We start from the raw sequence: 27,533 nt of genomic DNA on the forward strand, positions 1-27,533 counted from the left end.
TTATGCGATACATTTCCAAGAAGGCTAAGAAAGAATAAAGGAAATTATATAACTGCGCCTTTTCCACCTATGTGTAGCACACTGGATTATCCTAACTAATTTGTGCTGAAGAAGTTCAAAATTATTAGCATTAGTCAGGCCATGTTTAGCATATCTTGTGAAGCTGATATATACTTAAGCTGCAATAGGTGCACTTTTTTCATGTACTTTGGAAGGACTCCAGAGCCAGCATGCTTAGGTACAAATACTGACTTTGCCAGTGACTTAGCTGTGTGACTTAACTGCTCTTTGCCTCAGTTTCCTTGTCCGTAAATGGGGATGATGATTGTATCTATTTCATAGGAGTATTATGAAAATTAAATGATCTAATCTATGTAAAGAGCTTAGGATATTGCCTGGCATATAGTAAACATTCAAAAATATTATTTGTATTATAGGTTATGTTATAATATGTTGCTATCATATCTTATTATATTCTTATCATAGAGTTTAAAGGGCTGTATAATTAATAAACATTTATAGTAAACATCTCTGCAATGTTCCATACGGAGAACAGTATGAAGTTTCATTCTCCACTGTAGTCAGTATTTTTTGCTGCTTGCTGTGTGGAAGGTTCGTTATGGTTCCTGGAGATGTGAGTATTAGTAAGACTCAGTTCTTGCCATTGAGACACTCCCAACTCAAAACTCAACAAAACTCTGCTGTGTGTTTGGAGCAAAACTCTCAACCTCTTACGTACTTTTTCTAAATGTATATGGGAAACCAGTTTTTCCTCTCTCCTATCTCCTGCGACCTACATTGGTTGTCTAAAGTGATTCTTATCACCACTGTGTAGCTCCATTGATGTGATCTTTGTACAATGCCAAGCAAATCTCTCTGTTAACTACTCATTTATATACCCATTCCCTCTCTCCTTCCCACCACTGCCATCCTCCCAGCACACAGAGCAGAGTGGAGGAGGGCAGAGAATGGACTGAGAAGGCAGATGGACAGTCCAGAACTGCAGTCAATCTGGGGTTTGGAGCCAAGGAGAGAACACAAGCAGGTGGGTAGAGTGGTATAAACCACTTCCAGTCCCATCCATAAAATCTCCAGTACCCTCTGTCTTTTGCTACAGTGACTCTGGAGCCCATGTATGGACAGTGGTGGTGTTCACAATGGAAGCAATGTGGGTCTCTGAATGACAGTTCAGAGCAGAACTCCATCCTGACCACACTGCACTGAGGCTTCAGTATTGTTTGTTTTAGATGCCAGATGGTGGTAGGGGGCCGAGGGGAATGAAGCACACTGATGACTCCCTAATGTGCCTCCCCTCAGGTTTCTTCTCTCAGTTGAGCTTCTGAGTACTTCCTCTTTCTGTAAGTATCTGTAAGACATTTATTTATATTATTTAGAACTTGTATAAGTGAATGCTTTAGATGTCATCTTAAACTCAAAATTTCACAGCCAAATTCAAAACCTTCCCCAAACTATCTTGTTTTCATATATACAGTAGTCCCCGTTATCCGCGCTTTCACTTTCCACTGATTCATTTATCTGCGGTCATCTGCAGTGCAGAAGCAGATGATCCTCCTTCTGACAGATCCTCAGAAGGTCAGTACTTCAGGGCGCCTGGGTGGCTCAGTTGGTTAAGCGACTGCCTTCGGCTCAGGTCATGATCCTGGAGTCCCTGGATCGAGTCCCGCATCGGGCTCCCTGCTGGGCAGGGAGTCTGCTTCTCCCTCTGACCCTCCCCCTTCTCATGTACTCACTCTGTCTCATTCTCTCTCTCTCAAATAAATAAATAAAATCTTTAAAAAAAAAAAAAAAAAGAAGGTCAGTACTTCAATAGCTTAATGCTAGGTCACAGGGCCTACATCAGTCACCTCACTTCACCTCATCCCGTAGGCATTTTATCATGTTACATCATCACAAAAAGAAGGGTAAGTACAATGCAGTAATATATTTTGAGAGAGAGAGGCCACATGCACATAACTTTTATTACAGTATATTATAATTATTCTATCTTAGTTATTGTCATTCATCTCTTTGCCGAATTTATAAATTAAACTTTTTTTTTTAAGATTTTATTTATTCATTTGAGACACAGAGATATATAGAGAGAGAGAGCATGCGCAGTGGGAGAAGCAGAGGGAGAGGGAGAAGCAGACTCCCCGCCGAGCCAGGAGCCCGATGTGGGGCTCGATCCCAGGACCCTGGGATCATGACCTGAGCTGAAGGCAGACACTTAACCATCTGAGCCACCCAGGTGCCCCTAAATTAAACTTTTTTTTTTTTAAAGATTTTATTTATTTATTTGACAGAGAGAGAGACGACAAGAGAGGGAACACAAGCAGGGGGAGTGGGGCAGGCTTCCCACCACAGGGAGCCCGATGCGGGGCGCTCGATGCGGGGCACTCGATCCCAGGACACTGGGATCACAAGCCGAGCCCAAGGCAGAGGCTTAACGACAGCCACCCAGGTGCCCCCAAAAACATAGTATAGATAGGGTAGGGTGCTATCTGCGGTTTCAGGCATCCACTGGGGGTCTTGGAGTGGATCCCCTACAGATAAGGGGCGACGACTGCACCCTGCCCTTCCACGTTATTTATTCATTGAGGTGGTCATTTCAGAATATTTGGTGAGTCTGGATCTATGGCATAATCTGGGCTATATAGAGATGGAATAATAAATAAGACATGGTTTCTGATTTCAAGAAGCCCATAGTCTGAGGAGGTAAACGTGTAAACAAGTAAATGAAAATGTGTTCTGTGCCATGACGTAGGCAGTTGCTTCCTCTCCTTCACCTCACAGTAAAGGAGTCAAGCACATTAAGTCCTTCCTCGGTCATATCCACTTTCTTAGAGGGTTGTATTTGAATGATCACCACAAGGCAGTTTCCTTGCTGCCTCCATCCTTTCTTTCCTCACTCAAGTCCTGTTTCCACCTTTCCACATTCTAGATCTGCTGTTATTCCTTAAATGCTACTTTGTTCAGGAATATTTTAAAGTTTTATCTTTTCCTACTGAATCAAGTCTCAGTTCTTCAGCTTGGCTTTTAGAGACCGTCAGATCAGTTCCCCTCATGCAGTTTATATTGCTCTACCCACCTGTGTTTTTTCTTTCCTGGGCTCCAAATCCCAGACTGATTGCTCTGGACTGTCCATTCATGTGCTCAATCCCTTCTGTACCCTTCTCTGCTTGGCATAAGGTGCTGCAGGGGTGTGCATTGTAACTGCCAAGCCCTGCCTGTTGTGACGCCCCCTTCCCTCCTACCCCCACTGCTCACCTTAGTTCAGTCCCTCTCATCTCACCCCAGACTACTTCTCAGCATATCTTCCTGACTCCAGATGCTTCCTCCACCCGACAGAACTCTGCCCTGACAGCATCACTTGGATCGTGTCGGCCCTCTGTTCCAAAGCCTTCCCATTTTCTGCACTGCCTGTCTCAGTAAGGATGCCTCTGTATGCCAACTGCCTGTGCCAGACACGTGCTGTCTGCACTCTTCCTTGTCCCTCCCCTGTCCCATGCAGTCAGTCCCCCTGCTCTTCCTGTTCTGTCACCTGAATCTCCCCTCAATCAGTTCACTGCTTCTTTTCTCCATCCTCGAAGTTCTTCCCAAAGTTCAGGCCACTATGATCCCTTGACTGGACCACAGCAACAGCCTCCTAGCTGGTATTCTTGCCTCAACCATCACTCTCTTGTAATTAACCCTTTCTCCACCTCGTCACCAGACTTCTCTCTTTCTGCGATAGACATCTAATATTGAGACTCTCCTTTTAGGTTTTAACTCCATGTTTGGTTTTCTTTTTCAAGATTTTATTTATTTTTGACAGACAGGGAGAGAGCACAAGCAGGGGAAGCAGCAGGCAGAGGGAGAGAGAGAAGCAGCCTTCCTCTGAGCAGGGAGCCGGACGCGGGGCTCCATCCCAGTACCCTGGGATCATGACCTGAGCTGAAGGCAGACACTTAACCGTCTGAACCACCCAGGCACCCCTTAACTCCATGGTTTTGAGGATGAATCTCAAACTCTATGACACCACATAAAGGACCTTCAGGATGTGGCTTCCATTTATCTCTCCTGTCTTGTCTCCTCATCCTGACTCTCTCCAGCTGCATGGTCAGCACCTTAGACGTAGCCTCACTGAACCACTTTCACTTCCCACAGCGAGGCATGGGATTGCTTACCTGCAGGCCTGTCACGTGTTACTCCCTCCACTTGGAATGCTCTTTCCGCCCCTCCCCCCTCCTACCACACAGTGTTTTGGACTTTGCTTTCCTGATGGCAGTGACTATGCTTTTCTTGATCCTTGCATTGCCAGCAGCTAGTCCCGTGCCTGGCATGTGATGGGCTCTCTATTCAGAGAAGTTACATACATCGTTCATGGTCAGACACCTGGTTAAGTGGCAGAGGGCCAGCATTCAATCCAGTGTTCTGATTCTAAATTTTGTGTATATTCCATGTCATTATACTGCCTCCCACCTTGGATAAAACATCTTAGACATACTTTCAAGTCCAGTTCATTCATTGATTCAACAAATACTTATTAATTTCCTAATATGTGCTATCCACTGTGTCAGATAAAGGGAATAAATTGGTAAACAAGGCATTCCCTGCCTTCAGCATACTTCTAGTCTGATGAAAGACATAGATAAATAAAGAGGCCTTAGTAGCATAGTGTGATAAATGTTGTCAGGGGTGTAAGTACACAGTAAGTGAGAAAGCCTATAGGAGGGGCACATAACCAGTCCCAGGGAGTCCGGAAAGGCCATTAGAGAGAAGTGATTTCTAGGCTCAGGCTGCATGAAGAATAAGCCTCAACAGGATGAGGTAGCTGGGAAAGAGAGTTCAAAGCACACACACACACGCAAAAAAAAAATGGGCAAAAGTCTGAAAGTGTCAGAGACTGTGTCAATACAGGGAACTGAAAGTTGTTCATAATTGTTGAAGTGCAAAATACCACGGTGATAATGAGACATGAATCAGGACATTGCAGGGCTTTATGATGCTAAGGAGTTCGGACTACACCCCAAAGCCTTTAAAAGGCAGAGTGGAATTTCCAAGTAAAAGAATTATTTGACCAGATTTAAAATTTGGGACTATCCTTTGACTACAAAGTGTATAGATTAGGGTTGGGTTTGGTGGGGTAGAGGAAAAGTTAGGAAGGGGAGAATGGAGGGAGAGAGACAAAAGTGTGTGCCAACTGAGAAAGAATGAATATAAGGGGGGGAGCAGGCTTTAGGGTGGGAGATGGGGAAGGAGAAATTGCCCTTTTAGTTGCACTGAGTTTGATGAACTGGTGTGTGAGTCAGAAGCTCAGGAGTCATGTTGGGACACCAGTTACAGGTTTGAGCATGAGCATACAGAAGGTTAGCCATGGGAACACACGATCTCACCCAAGAGGGGTCTGAGGAGAGGGAGAGTTAGGGCAGGACTTGCAACCTTTAAGGGAAAGGCCAAGGATAAGGAGCTCAGGGAAACTAAGAGATGAGATATTCTCAGGAGGAGGGAAAGGGTCACTGGTGTCAAATGCTGCCAAAGATTGAATAAAGTTAGGAGTAGTAAGGGTCCATTGGATTTTGCAGTCAGCAGGCCTTTGGTGTCCTCAGTGGGGGCCTGTTCAGTGGAGTAGCAGGAACAGAAGCTGGGGTGCAGAGAGTAGAGAGTGAGAGGAAATGGAGAGCGTCAGTATACACCACTCTGTCAAGGAGTTTAATTTTAACTGTGAAGAAAGAAAGAAAGAAACGGGGTACTACTCTCCGGCAGGTAGGTTTGCAAAAGATGGCACAGGCTAGAGAAGCCCCATGCAGCAGGTGCACTGTGAGAGCACATGAAGGTCCAGGAGAAAGGGAATGGACAGAATGGGGTGCTGAGGAGGGGAGGAGGGGCCACGAACACGGGTGCAGGCTCTGGCCTTAGACATGTTAGCAGAAAAGGAAACGTAAGAAAGGGGGTGGGTGCAGGTAAGCTTGTTGCCTCAGTGGTAAAAAGTCTAGGGGGTTCTCATCCAGTGGCTTTGGTCTCCTCGGTAGCATAGGAGAGTTGAGTTGAGAGTTCAGGGGCGCGGGTGGGGTCAGGGATGTGAGGAAGGGCAGGACACAAAGCTCAGCCCTAGCCCCTTTTATTCTCGCTCCCTAGGCCTTCTCCTGCAAACTCCCTGGCTTCAAGTGGTATCTTTAGCCCAAGCCTCACCTCCGAGCTTTCAGCCATCCACCTGTCTCCCATACTTGAGCATCTCCAAGGCTCCTTCCCCGCCCTGTCCCTCCAGCTTCAGCTCAGAGCTGCCAGTGGACGACAGGAGACTGTTAGGCAGAGCTGAGAAGTCCGTGCGTGTTTAGCCTCACCCACCTGCAGCATGGCCTCCCACATGCAAGGCCCTACCTAGCTTGTATGCTGCCCCCCAGTTTTGCTCAGACTATTTCATCTGCTTAACAGGCCTTTTCCCAACCCGTTTCCACAGGTTCAAATCCTAGCCACCGTAATGACTTAACTTCAAAAGCCATCTCTTTGGGAAAAAAAAAAAAAAGCCATCTCTTTGTAAAGCATTCCCTGATAGCCCTGGCACGAAAACAAAACTTTCCTCCTCCTATTCCTCCTTTACCTAAACTTTTCTTACTATTCTTATTCTCCGTCTCGTGGTATACCTGCTGATTTACAAGTCTTGGAGTGTCTTATCTGCATGACTTGGTTGGTAAGTTCTTAACGGCAAGGTTGTTGTCAGAGGCATCTTTTCTTTCTCAGCCTAGAGCATGTATTTACTCGCAAAATCATGTCATTTACTAAGTTAACGTGTTATTTACTGACGAATGAATGAGTTAATCCACAATGAATGACACATTCTCTGCTCTGGCAAGTCTTTACGTGTCATTATCCCAGTCTTCTTTCCCCTGGTAATCCCATGCCATGTCATGGATATTTGTGGGTGATTCATAAGTCCGCTTTTAGCCCTAAGCTCTTGTCCAAGAGAAGCTCCTGAATTTTCCGTTTCTTGCTGCATCTTTCAAATCTACTATGCAGAATGTGCTCATTTCCCACTTCCTGGTATTTCCTATCTAAAGCTGAGGCTGAGTGTCAAAGCCACCACTTCCAAATGTCTTCTCTATTCTAGTCCTCACTGATCTACTCTTCCCAATCCTCGGGAGTGTTACTGTGGCTTGTCTTTTTTGTTAGTTTTCATTGTATACTTTGCCTCCGAAATTAGATTGTAAACTTCAGGAGGCCAAGAATTTGTATATAAATGTATCACATTTTTGCTGTACTCCTTCACCCCCGCCCCCTTCTGCAATCTGTCTCTTTTCTCTCCAAGTCTCTATTAGTTGAGAAAACACTAGATACCACCAGAGGTCAGTAGAGAGCAGAGAGACTAAGGATGGGAGGAAAAAAGGCCACATAATAGGACTTAACTAAGATTTCTCTACTCTCTTTAGCTTCATAGAAGCAGGTGTGACTTGCTTCATTCTAGGCACTAGATTTTGAAAGAGAAAAGTACAAACTGTGTTTCACAATGCCATGACCAGTTGGAACATGAGGATAGGCTGGAGCATCTGGGAATGTAAGCCTGGAAAAGAAAATCAAAGCAGTTCATGCTAGTTGTCTTTAAATTTCTAGAAAAATGGCCTGTGAAAGGATAATTAAACCTAATAGGTGTGAGCAGTGTGGAGGCAGCATTTGCCTCAAGAAGCACTTCTAACAGTAAGCATGTTGGGAGTGGTGGGGGGAAGTGGTTTGAGCTTATAGGGGTGGAAAACTTTTCTCTTGTAGGTTCTTTGGCTGGTCTAATGATTAAATTGACATAAAACAGATTAATAGGAGAGAAACAAATTTTGTACGTACCGGAGTCCCATAAAAACACGAAACTCCCCTGCAGTCAGGGAATGGAGGCTTATATGCCATCCTGAGCTAAGGAGAAGGGGAAAGAGGCCTGGGGCTTCAAAGGGGAGGAAGACAATCAGAAGAAGATGAGAAGAGCAAATGTTTGCCACGCTATGCGGATAAGTCTTTTCTGATATAAAGTTATCTGTTAGTACTAGCTCTCTTCCTGGTACAGGCCCCCGATCTAAATTCTTTTAGGCAGTTAAGGGGGAAGTAAAAATCTCTTCCTGAATCTGCTGGAGCCCGATTGTCTTCAGCTTGAAAATATCCACATGCCAAAGTGGCACATTCTGGGTGGTGTATTCTGCTCCCCCTCAAGCTGCTCTGTAAGGCAGTGATCTGCCTGTCTAGGAATCTTCCTTCTTTGGGTATGAAGAAGAATGAGAAGAGTTTACGGTAGTGGAGAGAATCCAATACTGTACATCTGTAGTGTATTTTAACGTTCATAAAAAGCTACCCCACATGCCATGTTATTTGAGCCCCATAAGTCTTTAAACCTTTTAGAAGAATGGCCTGTGAAAAGGGAATTAAACCAATTGGCTTTATCTTGAGGACCCACGGGTGAGAGCTGGGTGGAGACAGCATTTGCCTCAGGCGAAGAGACTTCTAACAATAGCAATCCTGGTAGTGGGAGGCTGACAATTGAGCTGCCCTGGGAAACTGATCTGCCGCTTTAGGAATTTCCCAGCCTCGGGCTGGGGAAATACCTCTTCAGAATGTGGTTGCAGGCGATGTGGCTTTGGGTTTGAGGTTGGACCAGATGATTCTGATGGCTCTTCCAAATCTAAGATCCAGAAGTCTGTCGTTTGATTGACACTTCCAATTCAGGCCCAAAGACCAGTCCATCAAATCCCTGTGCTGAGATCTTTGTGACTTTAGTAAATGAACCAATATTTCATACTATGGTAACTCATCGAGAGTAGGGCCTTTGACCTGGCTGTTATCAGGTGTTGAAAGGTGACTCAGAACAGATAGGGGAGGTTAGTGAGACTCTGGAAAAGAGGTGGATTTTAGAAGGCTCAGGAGGGCAGGGAGCGGTAGAGACCCTAAACGAAGACGTAGCTATTGAAAAGAAAGGCGGTATTGACAGGGTTGTTTGTTAGAGATTAAGAACAGGAGAGAAGAATGCAGGGAAGGGGGTAGTGGTGACATATTAGGCTCTTTCTGGGCTCAAGGAATAGAGTGATGCTTAGGTTTCATCAGGTAAAAAGAAGGATTTGTTGCAACAATATAGAGAGGTAAAAACAGAAACATCTGTGCCGCCCTGAAAGCTTGATGAAGATACAAAGGCAGCCACCATTTAGTCCCCTCTCAGTAGGGAGCCTCACCCTTGGCTCCCTACTCCAGAGTTCCCACACTCTGGGGTCTCTCCGCTTTTGCTTCTACTCGTGATCATCTTTTTTTCTACTCTCCTTCATGCCATCCCATGGTTTCTGTTCTCTGCCTCACTCACCTCTATGCCTTTTTGCATCTACCCTCCCTAAAGACTGTACTTTGTAGACTTCACGGTCGGATAGACCCAGAGAGAATCTAGATGGTTTAATGCTACTCAGTAGAGAGCTTTTCTGTTGGGCAGAGAGTATCTACCACATCTGTGGCAAGCCTGCTAGAAAGGGACCATTCAGGGAGGCCCTGACCCTCTGCCTTCTGCCGAGCCAAGAATAGCAGGTTGCATAAGGAGGCTCTCGAAACAGGGCTATGGGTGGGGCAGACTCTCCAAGACTTTTAAGAAGGGGTAGTGTAATTGTCAGGCAGCCTGGATGGAAAAGCAGGGTGTATTTCATGATGAATAGAGCTAAGAGCTAAAGGTGGAGCTGGAAATATTGCCCAAGGAGCCTTATGGGAAAAGCTATGAAAGAGAAGGGCTTGATTGAAAAACAAAAAAGAGGCTGTAATGGGCATTTCTGTGATGGTGGCTGCCCATCAACCATTGCCTCTTCTGGTTATAACACTGCACCACGACTGTGTGTGTGTGTGTGTGTGTGTAGGTGGGGAGTTACTTCTCCTATGGAAGGTAATCTTGTGGGATTGTCAGCCAAAGTCAGTCTCTCCCTCTCTTAATTTTGCCTCTTCTGAAGATAGATAGTATAGGAAAACAAAAATAATCAGAACTTATTCCTTGGAAAAGCTATAGACTAGCTTCTCCTGCTCTAATCCCTGGAAATGCCCTAGTCCTGCCCTCGCCAGGCCAGATTTTTCGGTCTTTCATTGATACTGCAATCAATTCCCTATTTGCTTCAGTTAGCCAAGTCAGTGCTTATTGCTTGCAACCAGGAAACTATAGGTATAGGAGACATTTCTGAGCTTTTTGTGTGGGGACCCAGCAAAATCAATCATTGGTAGAAGTTCAGTTGCTTAAGAGGGACAGGCACAGAATTAAGTCTAGCTAAAAATAATTTAATATCTGAAAATAAGCCAGCTCATTTATTTTAGCTATTAAATAAACTGGGTAATGGCACAGATGACAAAAAAATTTTTAGACAGTCAGCTTTTAAGAGAGAAAAACCTCCAATGACCTCATAGCATTTATGGCCTGGAGTGAGTAATAACTACAAAGTACTTAATAGGTAGGTATAGGAGTTGTACGGGATGGTTAATTTCCCCCAACTCAACAATTTATGTGGATTTGCCTGATGACATCTGACCTACTTTTCAGCATTCCAGGCAGTAATTACCCAAAGCCCTCCCCAAAGTCTCAGTCCATAAAATCCTCCTTTTAATAAGATTTAACAAGGCTTTAGTGTGCTCCTACAGCACTTCAAAGTCACACTGGTACCAGGGGAGTGTTTGTAAAACATACAAGGCACAAAGTGCATTCTAGGGTGTTTCAGGCTTAAGACAAAACTGCAGAGACACAAACATCAGGTACTGTAATCTGGAGGGAATCACTGGGATGTGGAGAGGAGAACAGTGGTAGAAAGCTGTGGGCTCCTAAGTTTACTGAATCAAGCAAACAAAAGAATAGTAGGTGGATCTAGTCTGCACCAGGCAATGGGCAATTCTGAAGCGCATCACAGTCTGAAGAACTGATTAATTTTTCTTTTTTTAAAATTAATTAATTTACTTGAGAGAGCAAGAATGAGAGAGAGAGAGAGTACATGAGAGGGGGTAGGGTCAGAGGGAGAAGCAGGCTCCCTGCTGAGCAGGGAGCCCGATACGGGACTCGATCCCCGGACTCCAGGATCATGACCTGAGCCGAAGGCAGTCGCCCAACGAACTGAGCCACCCAGGCGCCCCTGATTAATTTTTCAATTGGGTCAGGCAGGCATGGGAATGGCAGAGCCAAGGCTCAGTTACTCCCAAAGCCCCTCTCCATACATCTAGAGCTTCCATTTCTATTCCTATTTACGTGCATTGTAGATAAGGATGACATAGTTACTGTAACATGCTCCATCTGCAAAATTATTTTTTTAATTTTTTATTGTTATGTTAATCACCATACATCATTAGTTTTTGATGTAGTGTTCCATGATTCATTGTTTGTGCATAACACCCAGTACTCCATGCAGAACGTGCCCTCTTTAATACCCATCACCAGGCTAACCCATCCTCCCACCCCCCTCCCCTCTAGAACCCTCAGTTTGTTTTTCAGAGTCCATCGTCTCTCATGGTTTGTCTCCCCCTCTGATTTCCCCCCCTTCATTCTTCCCCTCCTGCTATCTTCTTCTTCTTTTTTGAACATATATTGTATTACTTGTTTCAGAGGTACAGATCTGTGATTCAACAGTCTTGCACAATTCACAGCACTCACCATAGCACATATTCCATCTGCAAAATTAAAATACCTACCTTCTCATAAGCTCAGAAAAGAGTTTGGAGAAAATATTTATTGTTTCCAGAGGTTCTATGTCTGCCAAATGTTTCTCAAAAGAGAGTTTGACATGCTTGGGGGAAATATACTAATTTCTTTCTCGTTCTAGAACCAATATGGTAACTGCTAGCCACATGTGACTATTAAAATCAATTAAAATTAAGCACAATGACCAGCCGGTCTATAATAGGTTCTCAATACCTGTTTCCAAAATCTAATTTACAGAAAAACTATAGTTCCTTAGAAATGATACCTATTTATTTTTCATTACAAAAAAATTCATTAAATACACTGGAAAATACAAAAAAAAAGTCCGAAAGTTTTTCATATGCTAATTTCGTCTTTTTTAGTTATGCATAAATTTTTTAAAGTTGCAATTATACTAGAGTTTGAAACTTCATGTTGTACACTGTGTAATTATGTCCTCTGGCTAGACCTGTTGTGCATTGAGTCTGAAGAGGTAGGCTCTTTATGAAAGATTATTTGATGAGGGGAGGAGGTGAAGGAAATTTGTAAATCCTCTTCTCTTTAAGCATTCTTCACTGGTACCTACCTTACAACAGTTAAAACTGAATGGCATTTGAAGACCATCCTTTGACACGTGAAAAGAAGAAGGGGTGTAGCTAATTTACACTGCCAATTAAGTCCCCACGGGTAAAGTCGCAAACAAAGCAGAAGAGAAAAAAATCTAGGCAGCTGGGTGATGTATTTAATAAACTTCCAGAGCATTAACTCGAAGCACTGGCTTCGGCCTGGGGGGCTTCCTCTCCCCGCCACCGCTCCTAAGTGTCAGGTCCACTTCTTCCGAGTCTGGGTGGGGTGGAAGGAGAACCCTGTTTTGGCACTCCTGGCTGCGGTTGGCAAAGCCTGAACTGGCGTCTGTGGTCCAGGCGGGACGGGAGCCTGCGGGGGCGGGGCGTGCCGGGCGGGGGCGGAAGCGGGGCCCCGGGGCGCCAAGCACACGCCTGGAGGCCCGCGCGCCGGTCACGTGCCGCACGGGCCCGGCACAAATAATCCGAGCGCGCGCGCGCGCGCGCCCCGGCGCGCGGTCGTGGGCGAGCGGCGCGGAGGGGCGGCGCCATCTCGCGGACTGGCGCTACCTCGCGGAGCCGTGCCTGGCCGCCTCGCGGTCCGCCCCGTTCCCGGGACCCCGGAGACCGTCCTTCCGCAGGGCCACAAGTCTCCGGCTGTGCCAGCCGGAGTCGGTGCCAGCCGTTTCATCGTCGTAGCCCTCCACCCCGGGAGCTCTGGGAGCCCGGGTGACCGCGTAGGTCAGTTTCCGTGGCCGGTTCCTGTGTGAGCGGGTTCCCCCCCTGCCTGGTGCTCGGGGAAGATCTGTCCGCCCCTGGTGGGGGATGCGCGGGCCTCTCCCGCGCGTCGCCGAGGCCGGTGAGAGTCGTGGCGTGGCGATGCTGGGCTCCCAGCCCGAGTTCGGTTTCCCCGCGGCCGCTGGCTCTCCAGCGCTGCAGCGAAGTTAGTTGTTAAAAAGTAGCAAGATGTTGGCGTTCGTTGCACTTTCACTCCGGGTGCTACGACTTCGTGCTGGTGCCACATGCATTCTTTACCAAGTCATCAGCTGCGTGCTTTCCCGGGACTTGGATGTGTGCATCGTAACTTTTAGTTTCCTACTACCGTGAGGAGACGATTCTCAGTAGAAATCACGAGCTGCCCATGTGACCATCTCACAGTGTGCCTCGTGGTTAATTCGACAAGCATGGAAGACTATCAAAGGGATTCAGAAACAGTATGAAAGATTGCCGCTGCACAATAGAAACAATGATTCATTTACCCCGTGGCCCTATTGATTGGCAGAAGGCGCTGAAAGGGTCTTTCTGATTTAGTTAATCCTAGTTTTTAATTGTCAGAGTCGTTGCTTTATGCAGACTAGGTTGTGAAGTTGAACGGTTGGCGTTGTGATATTAAGTTAACGTAAACAAGGCTGCTCCAATGTAGCAAATTTAGCTATTAGGCTCTTGTGGATTTGATAATTAGCTTTAACATCAGTGATGTGTTTTCCCTGAAAGCTTCAGCCTTAGCATTGTAGTTGATGCATTCTGGATAGAGTTCGGAATATCCACACCTCTTTGCTAAGCATTTGGAAGATAATTTTGTTGACTTTGAGGGCTAGCGATGTTCACGTACTAATCCTGAGAACAACGAATTTTACGCAGCCAGTATTGTAGGTATAATTTCTGAATTCCCCAGTTGAAACTTTCAAGATTTCTGCGTCAATTACCGAATGGTTACAAAATCCACCTTTTTCTCATCCGCTAGTTCTACAGGTTGGGGGGGGGGGAAGGAGAAAGTTGTCAGTAACAGTTTTAAAATTTATCGCCTTTTTGTTTTCTCCCTGGCAGCATTGAACATTTGATATTCAAAACAGGAGTTAACTGCCGCCAAGTTGAGTAGATTTATCTGGAGCAGTTGTTTTAACTCTGTGTAGGCTTTTGCCAAGGTCTGTTTATCAGATGACACTTGCTAAACATCTCAGCAGAATCTTGTCAGCAGAAATTTGTGGTGGGTGGCTAATCCTTGTCTCTAGAGGCCCTTCAGTCTTGGAGGTATTATTCAAGCAGCACTTAAACCTGTAAATCAGAGCAGCTAGAAGTTGTTTCTAAAAAGCATCACTCCCCCCACTCTTCCCTTAGGACAGAGGGAAGTACTTGTTTTGAATCAACAAGTAGGTAGGGGAATACAGCCAGGTTTGTGTTTTTGTTTTGTTTTTTTAGGATAACATGGCGCAGTGCCTGTTAAATTTTTCTGTTCGTGGTTTTATTTTACAGATACATCTGTATATTTAATCTTTTCAAGTTGGAACTTTAGCCCTTTCTTACCTCTTCACATTAAAAGCTGAGCTTTTGTACTTTCTATGTATTCACTGAGAAAAGTAGTAGAAAGTAGAAATCAGCTTAATGAATATTATGTGAAGGAGAGAATGAGCTAGCAAGTGCATATGAGAAATTTGAAGTGGTTGGAAACCGTGTCAGTTCTTTCAAGCCAAGTCTGGTGGTAATCAGAACTTTTTGAATGACTAGTAAATTCTTTACAGTTCCTAGAAAGAGGGCAGGTGTGAGCCATGTAAGCACCCAATTTTACCAATCTTGCCAGAATTCATTAATGAAGTGTTAGATACCATCAGGTACTTTGTACAATTTAAATTGATGATTATGATGTCATATAAGTATCTTACAGGATACTCTTGATCCCTAGAAATGTTGGATTTTCCCTCACTTATCTGACTTAAGCCACTATAAGGTAGGCAAGTATAAGAAATAGTTCTAAAGCTTTTTCACTTAAGTATAGTTGACATACAGTGTTGTTAGTTTCAGGTGTACATCCTGGTTATTGCACATTCTGTACATTATGCTTACCATGATAAATGTAGTTACCGTCTGTCACTATATATAATTTTTAACACTTTCAGTAAGAGGAAGTACCAGGTCACTCACTTTGAGTTCTTGTATTAGGCAGCAAGTAGGAAATATCTGTGTAGTGAAAACAGTCTTTAACTGTCCATTTTCCTATCCTGTGATAGTGGAAAGTAACCACATGTTTTTACTTTGTTAAAGCTTTTCTTTAAAGAGACACTTCTGACCATATGGTAGATAACAGGTCAGTATTATTATGTATACCTAATTTGATTAAGTTTGGAAGATAATTTTCAAATGTGAAATCAAAATGGAAAACATTTAAATACCTTTTATCTAAAATTTAAGGAATTTTATCATTAAAAGGTAACAAGCTCTGTGTTAGAGTATTTTTACTATTTAGAACTGGATTTATCAAATATGTGGACTTTTCTGCCCTTGGCTTCTACAGATCCAAACTGCTTGAAACAGTAGTTAATAGTTTTCAGAATCTGTCAAGTTCAAATCCAAATCAGGGTTGCACCTAAGAGTTCTTGGTTATTGCAGCACCTAAAATGTATAGCAACCTAAGATTAATTTAAAGAATTTCATGAAGCAGGGCCAGCAAGCTTAGATAATTTTCACAAATTTCGATTAACACTTTAAACCAAAAAAAGGTAAAATCACAGCAAGTAGGATTATTCTTTTATTTGTAGGGCATCCAGGTTCGTGTGAGACATGATAAATATGGGGAAGAGAAAATAGTGTAAATATGTCAAATATAAAGTAAATAATTTGGAATAAACATTTTTACATTGACTTCAGTGGTTTACAAACTGTAGTGGGACATACTACAATTTTAGCTACTTCTCTATCATTTCTCCTCCAAAGGAAGCAATGCTGTCTATCAGGGCACAAAGGCTTATTGGAAGGAAGTTGTAAAGTTTCACTGAATTAATAATTAAGTGACTTTTTAAAAAAGATTTTATTTATTTATTTGAAAGAGCACACAAGCAGGGGGAGCGGCAGGCAGAGGGAGAAGCAGGCTCCCCACTGAGCAGGGATCCCTGATGTGGGACTCGATCCCAGGACCCTGGGATTATAACCTGAGCCGAAGGCAGACGCTTAATGACTGAGCCACCCAGGCGCCCACAAATTTATATGTGTACATATGTACATACATACAGGTGTATCATCACATTAGAGAACTCACTGATTATTTGCTAGGAGTTAGTAAGATTGAGGGCAAATTTTATTTTCTTGCTATTGCCATGTTTTTACATAGTAACTTCAATTTTTAATATTTTCCTCACTTTAAGAGAATGTGGTAATGGGGGGAAAAACATTGAGCGCTAGCTACTCTGCAATGCAGTGCTAAGTGCACTACAGTTTTTTATGTTAGATTTAGTTTGTAAAATATGTTCATAAATTTATTTTATTATTTTATTTATTTTTTTATTTTTTAAAGATTTTTATTTATTTATTTGAGACAGAATGAGAGAGAGAGAGTACATGAGGCGGGGAGGGTCAGAGGGAGAAGCAGGCTCCCCGCCGAGCAGGGAGCCCGATGCGGGACTCGATCCAGGGACTCCAGGATCATGACCTGAGCCGAAGGCAGTCGCCTAACCAACTGAGCCACCCAGGCGCCCTATGTTCATAAATTTAATTTTTCTCACTATTCAAATTCCTAGTATGCATTGTGTTTCAAATATTATTGTAATAATACCAAGCATAAAAGCAGCATATCTGAGAATTTTTAAAACCACAACATGTAGTCATGGTAAATTTTGAATAATTAGGTTCCCTTTGACTTTGATAGTACAAAAGCTATTTGACAATTGTAAGAGCCATAATTCAGAGCTCCTTGACTTTTTTTATTGTAAAATACATGATATAATTTTTTTTTTTTTTTTTTACCATTTTTAAGTATGCTATTCAGTGGCATTAAGTACATTCACATTGTTGTGCAAGCATTACCACTGTCCATCTCTAGAACTATTTCATCATCCCAAACAGGAACTCCCCACTCCCTCCTCCGGCTCCTAGTAACCAATATCCTATTTTCTATGGATTTGTCTACTCTGGTACCTCCTATAAATGGAATCATATAATATTTGCCCTTTTGTGTCTGACTAATTTCACTTAGCATAATATGTTCAAGGTTTGTAGATGTTGTAGTGTGTCAGAATTTTCAATGCTGACTAATAATCCATTGTATGTATATACCACACTTTTTTCCTATTCACCTGTCACTGGACACTTAGATTGCTTCCACCTCTTGGCTACTGTGAAGAATGCTGCTGTGAACGTGGGTGAGCAATTATCCGTTCAAGTCCCTGCTCTGATTCTTTCGGGTATATTGTGGGTCATATTTTAATTCTGTGTTTAATTTTTGAGAAACTGCTACACCTTCCTGACGTTTTAGGATGCCCAGTGAAATGTTGTTCTATGTATGATTGAATAAAGTTAGCCTGATATCTTTGAATCTTAACTTTTTAAATACTGTTAAGAACTCAAAGGACAAATTGTCTAGTATTTTGAGTTTATGGTACTCAGGTGAATTAACTGTTGAACTTTATTCTTTGATTTCTTCAGGAATTTTCTACTTTGATTCTGTAGAAATTAAACTTGAACAGTAAAGGAAAATAGCAATTCAGCTTACAATAGACCTCCAGCCAAATTTAGCATGTCACGATTGTCCTTTAGGCTACAAGTTTTAGGGTCTTTGCCAAAATGTCAAGAGTTGTGAGGACTACGGAATTTATCCACTGTATTGAATGGGCATTTAGTGGCATGGATGGACTGACTTATCAAGTATGGAGATCAGTTTAATTAGGTAATTTACAGTGTTTATAAAACAAAATATAAATTTCCTTTCTACAAAATAATTTAGAAGCCTAGCTTCCTCAGGAACGATGGGAAATAAGGCAAAATAGTCTGGAGTCTCCCAGTTTTTGAAGCTCAAAATATTTTTTGTCTAGTTATTTCCTTGAAAACATTCTCTTGGTCCTTAAAAATCTCAATGTATTTTAAAGAGAGAGCTTGGAATTGCATGAATGTGAAAAGAGCAGTTGAAAATATCCACAAAATAATGGTGAAAAATACTTGTTGATAGGCTATGGCTCAAATCCATTCTGATCAGCTGCATTAACGAATTGCCTTTTTTCTTTTTCTTAAACATCAGAGACAAAGCCCCTTTCCGAAATAAGCTCATGATTCCAAAGAATGTTTTTTTAAAAATCTGTTCAACCTTGAATTTGGATTCTTTTATTTGGCTTTTTTCCCTAAAGTTAACTATTAATCCTAGAAATTAGTTTATTTATAAATTAGAGATGTATCAAATAGTAATGCTTAGTAATTCTAGAGTGTGTGTGTATATATATATATATATATATATATATATATATATTCTCTTTTTTGGTATGATTTTAATTTCCTGTGACATATAAGAAAGAAAAAAACTTTGGGCGCCTGGATGGTTCAGTTGGTTAAGTCTCAGACTCTTGGTTTCTGCTCAGATCATGATCTCAGGTTTGTGAGATCGAGCCCTGCATCAGGCTCCCCGCTCAGCGGGGGCAGGGGGAGGCAGGGGGGTCTGCTTCAGATTCTCTCTCTCCCTCTGCCGCCCCCCCCCCCCCCCCCGTGCACTTGCCCTTTCTCTCTCAAATAAATCTTTAAAAAAAAAAAAACATTAATTTTGTTATTTTATAAAGGTGTACCACTTTATAACAAAGGCATGGCCTTTAGGCCTTCCTGTAGGGAGGTAGAATTTCTTTGTTCTCGGAGAACAAAATAAATCTATGTCCGTTCATCTGTCCATCTATTTTAACGTTTGATTTCCTGCTGTGTTCTAGGCACCTTGCTAGGTACTAGGAATATAGGAATATAGTGGGGAACATAATGGACATGGGACCCTTGTCCTATTCAAGTTTAACAGCATAAGGAATTGCAAAGAAATGACCACATGAATCCTTACAGACTGAAATGTGGCAAATACAGTGAGGGATCTGGTTGAGGTTGGGAATGGAGGGGGCAAGTCAGACCTCCTGAGAGATGTGGAAAGTAACTGATTTGTACACTACAGCACTTCTAAGTTCCCCTAGTTTAAGGTCTGGTTTTCTTCATTAATGAGCCTTCAGAGTTCAGGGCAATACCTGAATGTGGTAAGCCCTCAGTTAAGTCCCCTTGTGTGATCCTAGTGACAGGGAAGTTGACGGTGGCCCTGGTGGTGGTAGGGAAGCTGCAGCTCCGTGTGGATGTCACACTGGACGCCTTCCTAGCCCGTGCTGACAACTACCTGGATGCCTGCCTCAGGCACATGGTTTTAGGTAGTAGTGGATATTCTAAAATTCAGGTCTACATAGTCAGCAGTGGATTCTTCGTTATGATTCTTAAATGGAGAAGTTGTCATGCCTTGGTTTGGAATGGTTTCTTTGTAGCAGAGTTGTAAGGAACATAACGATGATTATACTGGTCTAGTTAGTACTGCTAGCATTTTAGGAAGTTTACTCAGTTTTTAAATTACAGGCATTTTTGGAGTTGTGCTATTTTGACTGTGTTAGAGCCACTGAGAAATTATCTTGCTATAAAATGTATTCTTACTGTTTTCTGCTCTTAACACTTATAAAATGATTTGTTCAGGGGAGTAAGTTTTAAATGTATATGTGATTTTATAAACTTGTTTCTACGGGGAGATAGAAAGTGTCAGGTCCCCCCCCCCCCCCCCCCGCGCCCCACCCCTCCTTTCTAAGGTAATAGAAGTTTATAAAAGAAATGTAGGGGAAATGTATTAGGAATTTATCTTCAAGGATATTACTTGAGTCCTAAGTTTTACAGTCAGCAAACTTGTGGAATTGGCTAGGCCTGCTGATAAACTAATTAGTTTTGATGGATGTGGGGTTAAAATTGCTTTGAAAGTGACAGCTTGTCCAAGTTGCCGTAAGAATGTTTTTGAATCAAACAGGCACCTCCATTAAAACCCATGGGAGTTAGGCAGGGAACCGCAAGAGATTTTCTTTTTCTTTTTCTCCTGTTTAGTGAAATTTAACTGGCTTTGTTCCCCTCTTAATTTATTTATTTATTTTTTTTAAAGATTTTATTTATTTATTCATTAGAGACAGAGAGAGAGAAGCAGAGGGAGAAGCAGGCTCCCAAGGAGCAGGGAGCCCGACGTGGGACTCGATCCCAGGACCCTGAGATCATGACCTGAGCCGAAGGCAGACGCTCAACCATCTGAGCCACCCAGGCGCCCCCCTCTTAATTTAAAAATAAAACAATCTGTATTTTATTTACCTCTTACACCCCCCCCCCCCCATTGCTGTCTTATAGTAAGAGTTCTCTCCAACCCTGTAAAGATACCTAAGACTGTTTCTCTTCTGAGGAAATTGGTAGCTATCGGACGGCAGTTCTTCCTGGGCTACCTAGCCTCCCCCACCAGCCCCTTAAGCACCATCTGCCCTGCCTGTGGCCTCCGTGCCATGCTGCTTTCTCTTGGGCTTTTTATCCACCTACTTTAGGCCCCTCTAGGAGCTTATCAATCCCACATCCCTCCTTTTTCTTTATGTCCAGCTTTTCCTGTTTCTGGCTCTTTCCCCGCGGCCTGTAAACAGGCCCAGGTATCTAATATCCTAAAACTGGAGCTACCACTAGCTCTTCAGAATGAAGTTACTTTAAAGGAGTCTGGTGCCGTCTCTCCTTAATATCCCTCATTCATTCCTCAATGTACCCTCCTCCGTTTTTGCCTCTATCATTTGCACTGCAAGTATTCTTGAGTTCATCAGTGACCTCTGATTGGCCAAACCAGCCAGTGTTTTCAGACATTGGCCTGGTGCTTCCGTTAACATTTCACACCCATCTTCTGACCCCTTTGAAACTCTGTCCTCTCTTGGTTTCAGTGCTATCACCCTCTTCTGTCCCCTTCTCCAACCTTAGTCCTCCTCTGCTAGATCATAATCACTGGCCTCCTTCCCTTAAATGTTGTTTTTCTCCCTGTGAGCGATCGTATTTACTCCTCTGACTTTAATGACCACAGATACGCTGATGACTGACTCCCACCATGTGAATTCTAGCCAAGAACTGTGTGCTTCTGCTCAAGCTGCTGCCTGGACCTCTCCCTGTTTCCCACAGGAGTTTCAAACTCCTCACTCCCGACACAGAATCACAGCTTCACCCAGGACCGTTCCTTTCCTGGCATTTGTCCGTGTTAGCAACTTTCTTCACCCTGCTGGTCTTGGTGAGCTTTCATTCTTCAAGTTCCAGGTTAAAAGTCACTTTTGCTGTGATTCCTTCTATAACTGATGCAAACGAAGAGCTGATCATGCCCTTTGTCCTATACAGTCACTGCCCCTTGCACACCTTACTATTCTTGGCACGTTCGCCCTGTTTCTGAAGGGCAGACATTGTGTGGTCATCTTTGTGCCTCCAGTTCCTGTAGCAGCCCGTCTTTGGTAGGCATTAACAACTGCTGTGCTTAATACGGTATTACAATGGACTGTTCAAGTGGGTAAGATTTATTTTTATTTTTATCATTTTATTTTTTTTCATCGTAAGTGCACTCTTTAATCCCCGTCCCCTGTTTCCCCCATCCCCTCATCCCCTCCCCTCTGGTAACCATTAGGTTGTTCTCTTATCGTTATTACTATTAGACTCTTTCTTGGTTTGTCTCTCTCATTTTTCCCTCTTTGCTGGTTTTATTTCTTAAATTCCAAATATGAGTGAGAGCATATGGTATTTGTTTTTCTCTGACCTATTTTGCCTAGCATTATACTCTCTAGCTCCATCCATGTCCTTGCAAATGGCAAGATTTCATTCTTTTTCACAGCTGAATAATATTTGTGTGTATGTGTGTACATCTTCATCAGTGGACACTTGGACTGCTTCTGTAGTTTGGCTTTTGTAAATAATGCTGCAATAAACATAGGGATGCATATATCCCTTTGAATCAGTCTTTTTGAGTTTTGGGTCTAAGTACCCAGCAGTGTGATTCCTGGATTGTAGGGTAGTTCTATTTTTAATTTTTTGAGGAATCTCCATACTGTCCTCCAAATGCACCAGTTTACATTCCCACCACAGGGCACGAGGGCTCCTTTTTCTCCACATCCTCACCAACACCTCTTTCTTGTTTTGTTGATTTTAGCCATCCTGACAGGTGTGAGGTGATACCTCATTGTGGTTTTGATTTGTATTTCCCTGAGGATGAGTGATATTGAGCATGTTTTCATGTGTCTGTTGGCCATCTGGATGTCTTCTTTGGAGAAATGTCTGTTCATGTCTTCTGCCCATTTTTAATTGATTATTTTTTGGTGTTGAGTTGTAGAAGTTCTTCATATATATATGAAGTTTTTTTTTTTTTAATCTCTACATCCATTGTGGGGCTTGAACTCACAACCCTGAGATCAAACGTTGCACACTCCTCCAACCGAGCCAGCCATCCACCTCTAAGTTATGTATTTTGAATACTAACCTTTTATCAGGTATGTCACTTTGCAAATACCTTCTTCCATTCAGTAGGCTGTCTTTCAGTTTTGCTGATTGTTTCCTTCACTGTGTGGAAGCTGTTTATTTTGATATTGTCCCACCAGTGTATTTTTGCTTTTGTTTCTCTTGCCTCAGGAGATCTATCTAGAAAAATGTTGCTATGGCCAATGTCAGACAAATTACTGCCTGTACTGTCTTCTAGGATTGTATAGATTCACGCCTCACATTTAGGTCTTTAATCCATTTTGGGTTTATTTTTTTGTGTGGCATAAGACAGTGGTCCAGTTTCATTCTTTTGCCTGTGGCTGTCCCATTTTCCCAACACCATTTGTTGAAGAGACTTTTTCCCATTGCATATTCTTGCCTCCTTTGTCAAAGATTAATTGACCACATAATTGTGGGTTTATTTCTGGGCTCTGTCTTGTGTTCAGTTGATCTATGTGTCTATTTTTGTGCCAGTACCACAGTGTTTTGATTATTACAGCTTTGTAGTGTATGTTAAAATCTGGGGTTGTGAGATCTCCAGTTTTGTTCTTTTTCAAGATTGCTTTGGCTACTTGAGGTCCTTTGTGGTTCCCTACAAATTAGGATTGTTCTAGTTCTGTGAAAAATGCTGTTTGTGTTTTGATAGGGATTGCATTAAATGTGTAGATTGCTTTGGGTAGTATGGACATTTTAATAGTATTTGTTGTCGTCCATGAGCATGGAATATCTTTCCATTTGTTTTTGTCATCTTCAATTTCTTTTATCAGTGTTTTATAGCTTTAAGAGTACAGGTCTTTGATCTTCTTGGTTAAGTTCTTTCATAGGTATTTTATTATTTTTATTGAAATTGTAAATGGGATTGTTTTCTTAATTTCACTTTCTGCTACTTTGTTATTTATAGAAATGCAATGAATTCCTATGATTTTATATCCTGTGACTACTGAATTCATTTATTAGTTCTGATAGTTTTTTGGTGGAGTCTTCAGGGTTTTCCAGATATAGTATCACATCATCTGCAAATAGTGGAAGTTTTACTATTTCCTTACCAATTTGGATGCCTTTCATTTCTTGTCTCATTGCTGTAGCTAGGACTTCTAGTACTATGTTGAATAAAAGTGGTAAATTTGATATCCTTGTCTTGTTCCTGATATTAGGAGAAAAGCTCTCAGTTTTTCATCATTGAGTATGATGTTAGCTGTAGGTTTTTTATATATGGCCTTTATTATGCTGAGGTGTGTTCCCTTTAAACCTACTTTGCTGAGGATTTTTATGAAGAACGGATGCTGTACTTTGTTAAATGCTTTTTCTGCATATAGTTAAAGGATAAAAACCATATGATCATTTCTCTTTTGATGTATCACTTTGATTGATTTGTGCATATTGAACCACCTTTGCATCCCAGGCATAAATCCCACTGGATCATGGTGTATGATTTTTTTAAATGTATTGTTAGATTTGGTTTGCTAATGTCTGAGGATTTTTGCATCTGTGTTCATCGGAGATATTGGCCTATAGTTCTTTTTTTTGTAGTGTCTTTATCTGGTTTTGGTATCAGGGTAATGCTGGCCTCATGGAATGAATATGGAAGCTTTCCTTACTCTTATTTTTTGGAATAGTGTGAGAAGAATAGGCATTATTATTCCTTGAAATGTTTGGTAGAGTTCTTCTGTGAAACCATCTGGTCCTGGACTTTTGTTTTTTGGGGAGTTTTTTGGTTGCTGATTCAATTTCATTGCTGATAATCTGTTCAGATTTTCTAGTTCTTCTTGATTCAGTTTTGGGAGGTTATGTTTCTAGGAATTGATCCATTTCTTCTGTCCAATGTGTTGGCACTAATTTTTCATAATATTCTCTTACAGTCTTTATTTCTGTAGTGTCGATTACTTCTCTTTCACTTCTGATTTTATAGGAGTTCTCTCTCTCCCTCTCTGAGTCTGAGTAAAGGTTTATCAATTTGTTGATCTTTAGAAAAAAAAAAACAACTAGCTCCTGGTTTCATTGACATTTTGCTATCATTTTTAATATTCAAATATCTTTTTCTGCAGTTTTGTATTTTCATACAGTATCTTGGTTTTGTTTCAGAATATAATTTCATTCTCTAAAGATTAGGTTTTATTTAACTTTTTCTCTGAAATTTTTTTTCAAGTTGCTTTTTTTTGCCTCTTTGGTTCTAGACTCTTTCATGTTTTAGAGGTTTTCTTCAGATGTCTTGTCACCTTTAGCTATTGGCTTTTAATAGGAACTAGAAAGTGATTGGAAATTGAGAAAGTAGGGGAACCTTGTTGACTGCCAACTCTACTGTAAGATTCATCTGGCTTAGCCATTTGTTGGGAGCTGCTAGTGTTGTCTTGGAATATGTTATGTTTTAGAAACTGTAACCAGCTCAGTCTTCTCCTGGCTTGTCAGCATTAGGAATGCTGATTAGGGAAGAGGGCGGGGGTCATGGTGTTCACTGTGCATAGGCTGCTACTTTTTGAAACGATCCTTCAACTGTCTTCCATCCTCCAGTCTGTAGAATATTTCTTTTAGCCTTCCTAGAGGATTTATTTAACCAGTCCCCTATTGATGGATATGGACTTAATACCCTTTTAACTATTGTAACTAATGCAGTCCTTATGAACATGCTTATAAAATAATCTTATGTATTTTTATAAGATAGATTCCTAGAAGTAGAGTTTCCCTGGGAAAGTAAATGGTATATGTGTATTTTTATTTTTTAAATTGTAAAATATGCATAAGATAATGTTTACCATCTTAGAAATGTTTATGTACACTTCAGTAGTATTAAATATATTAATAATGTGTCCTACCATTACCACCATCCAGCTTTAAAACTTTTCTTATAAAACTGAAATTCTATACCCAATAAATAATTCCCCATTCTCCTCTCTCCCAAGTCCCTGGCAACCACCATTCCACTTTCTCTGATTTTGACTGCAGTGCTCTAAGTACTTCATAGAAGTGGAATCATACAGTATTTGTCTTTCTGTGACTGGCTTATTTCACTTAGCATAATGTCCTCATAGTTAATCCATGTCTTAGCATATTGCAGAAATTTCTTCCTTTTTAAACACTGAAAAATATTCTGTTGTATGTATATACCATATTTTGCTTAACCATTCATCTGCCAGTGGACACTTATGTTGCTTTCATGTTTTAGCTATTGTGAATAATGCGGCCATGAACATAGGTGTACAAATACCTCTTTGAGACCTCACTTTCAGTTCTTTTGGGTATATATCCAGAAGTGAAATTGCTGGATCATAGGGTAATTCTATTTTTAATTTTTTGAGAAATCACTAATTTGTTTTACACAGCGACAGTACCATTTTACATTCCTACCAACAGTGCACAGGATTCTAATTTTTTCACATCTTTGACAATACTTTCTGCTTTTTTTTCATAGTAGCCTTATTAATGGGTATGAGGTGATATCTCATTGTAGTTTTAATTTGCATTTTCCTAATCAGTGATGTGGACTTTTTGTGTCTTTATTGGCCAGTTGCATATTTTCTTTTTTTAAAAGATTTTATTTATTAGAGAGAGGCAGACTCCCTGCTGAGCGGGGAGCCTGATCATGACCTGAGCTGAAGGCAGATGCTTAACCTGCTGAGCCATCCAGGTGCCTCAGTCATTTGCATATTTTCTTTGGAGAAATATCTGTTCAAGTACTTTGTGGTTTTGTTTTGTTTTTAATTGGGATTTGTTTTTAAAAGATTTTATTTATTTGAGAGAGAGCAAGAGCAAGCAAGCACAAATAGGGGGAGGGGCAGAGGTAGAAGCAGATGCCCCGCTGAGCAGGGAGCCCAGCATGGGGCTCCATCCCAGGACCCTGGGATCATGACCTGAGCCAAAGGCAGTCGCTTAACTGATTGAGCCACCCAGGCGCCCCTTGAATTGGGTTTTGAGTTCTAGAAGTTCTCTGTATATTTTGGATATTAATCCCTTATCACATACATGATTTGCAAATATTTTCTCTCATTTTGTGACTTGTCTTTTTACTCTGATAGTGTCTTTTTGATGCACAGAATTTTAAAATTTTCATGGTGTCCACTTTGTCTATTTTTTTGGTTACCCATGTCCTTGTTGTATCCAAGAAATCATTGCCAAAACCAATATCATGAAGCTTTTGCCCTATGTTTTCTTCTGAATTTTAAGTCTTATATTTAGATCTTTGATCCAGTTTGAGTTAGTTTTTGAATACAATGTTAGGTAGAGGTTCAACTTATTCTTTTCCATGTGGATTTTCAGTTTCCCCATCATTTGTTGATGACTGTCCTTTCCTCATTGAATTGTCTTGGCAGTCTTATAAAAATTCATTTGACCGTATACACAAGGATTTATTTCTGGCTTCCCTGTTCTATTCCATTATTTTATATGTTTGTCTTTATGCCAGTACCACAGTGTTTAATTACAGTAGCTTTGTAATAAGTTTGAAATCGGAAAGTATGAGTCCTCCAGCATTGTTCTCCTTTTTCAAGATTGTTTTGGCTATTTAGAGTTCCTTGAAATTTCATGTAAGTTTTAGGATGGGTTCTTCTGTTTCTACAAAAAACATTATTGGGATTTTGATAGGCATTGAATGAAGGTCTAGATTTTTTTTTTGCATAGGAATGACATTTTAATGTTGAGTTTTCCAATCCATGAATGGGATGTGTTTCCATTTATTTGTCTTTCATCTCTCTCAATATTTTGTAGTTTTTATTGTATAAGTATTTCATCTTTTTGGTTAATTCTTAACTGTTTTATTCTTTTTTGATTGTATTGTAAATTGAATTATTTTTGTAATTTCCTTTTCAGATGACTTATTACTAGTGTAAAGAAATGCAGCTGATTTTTATGTTGCTCTTGTATCCTAACACTTTCCTAAATTTGTTATTTCTAAGAGCTTTTTTTGTTGACACTTAATGGTTTTCTGTAAATGTCCTCAGCAAACACATAATTTTACTACTTTCCCAATTTGGATGCTTTTTATTTCTTGTCTAAATTATCTGCTAGAATGCCCAATATTATGTTGACTAAAACTGGTGAAAGTGGGCATGCTTTCCTTGTTCCTAATCTTA

At 41.4% G+C, this 27,533-nt stretch overlaps 1 protein-coding gene across 5 annotated transcripts in view; it reads left to right on the forward strand.

Annotated features, from left to right (window-relative positions):
* Positions 1 to 12,730: 12,730 nt before the first annotated feature.
* The window catches only part of OSBPL1A (oxysterol binding protein like 1A), a 218,802-nt gene continuing 203,999 nt past the window's right edge, over positions 12,731 to 27,533 (forward strand). Inside the window, exon 1 of one of the 5 annotated variants that reach the window (XM_032421388.1) lies at positions 12,731 to 12,933. The gene's annotated coding sequence lies outside the window, so the exon portion shown is untranslated. Of the gene's footprint in view, positions 12,934 to 17,299; positions 17,322 to 21,073; positions 21,242 to 21,397; positions 21,512 to 27,533 lie in introns of those variants that run through there. The other 4 variants (XM_032421389.1, XM_032421386.1, XM_032421387.1 and 1 more) reach the window with 4 other exon arrangements.

Source organism: Phoca vitulina, unplaced genomic scaffold (genome assembly GCF_004348235.1).
Source record: "Phoca vitulina isolate PV1807 unplaced genomic scaffold, GSC_HSeal_1.0 scaffold24, whole genome shotgun sequence".
Taxonomy (NCBI): Eukaryota; Metazoa; Chordata; class Mammalia; order Carnivora; family Phocidae; genus Phoca; species Phoca vitulina.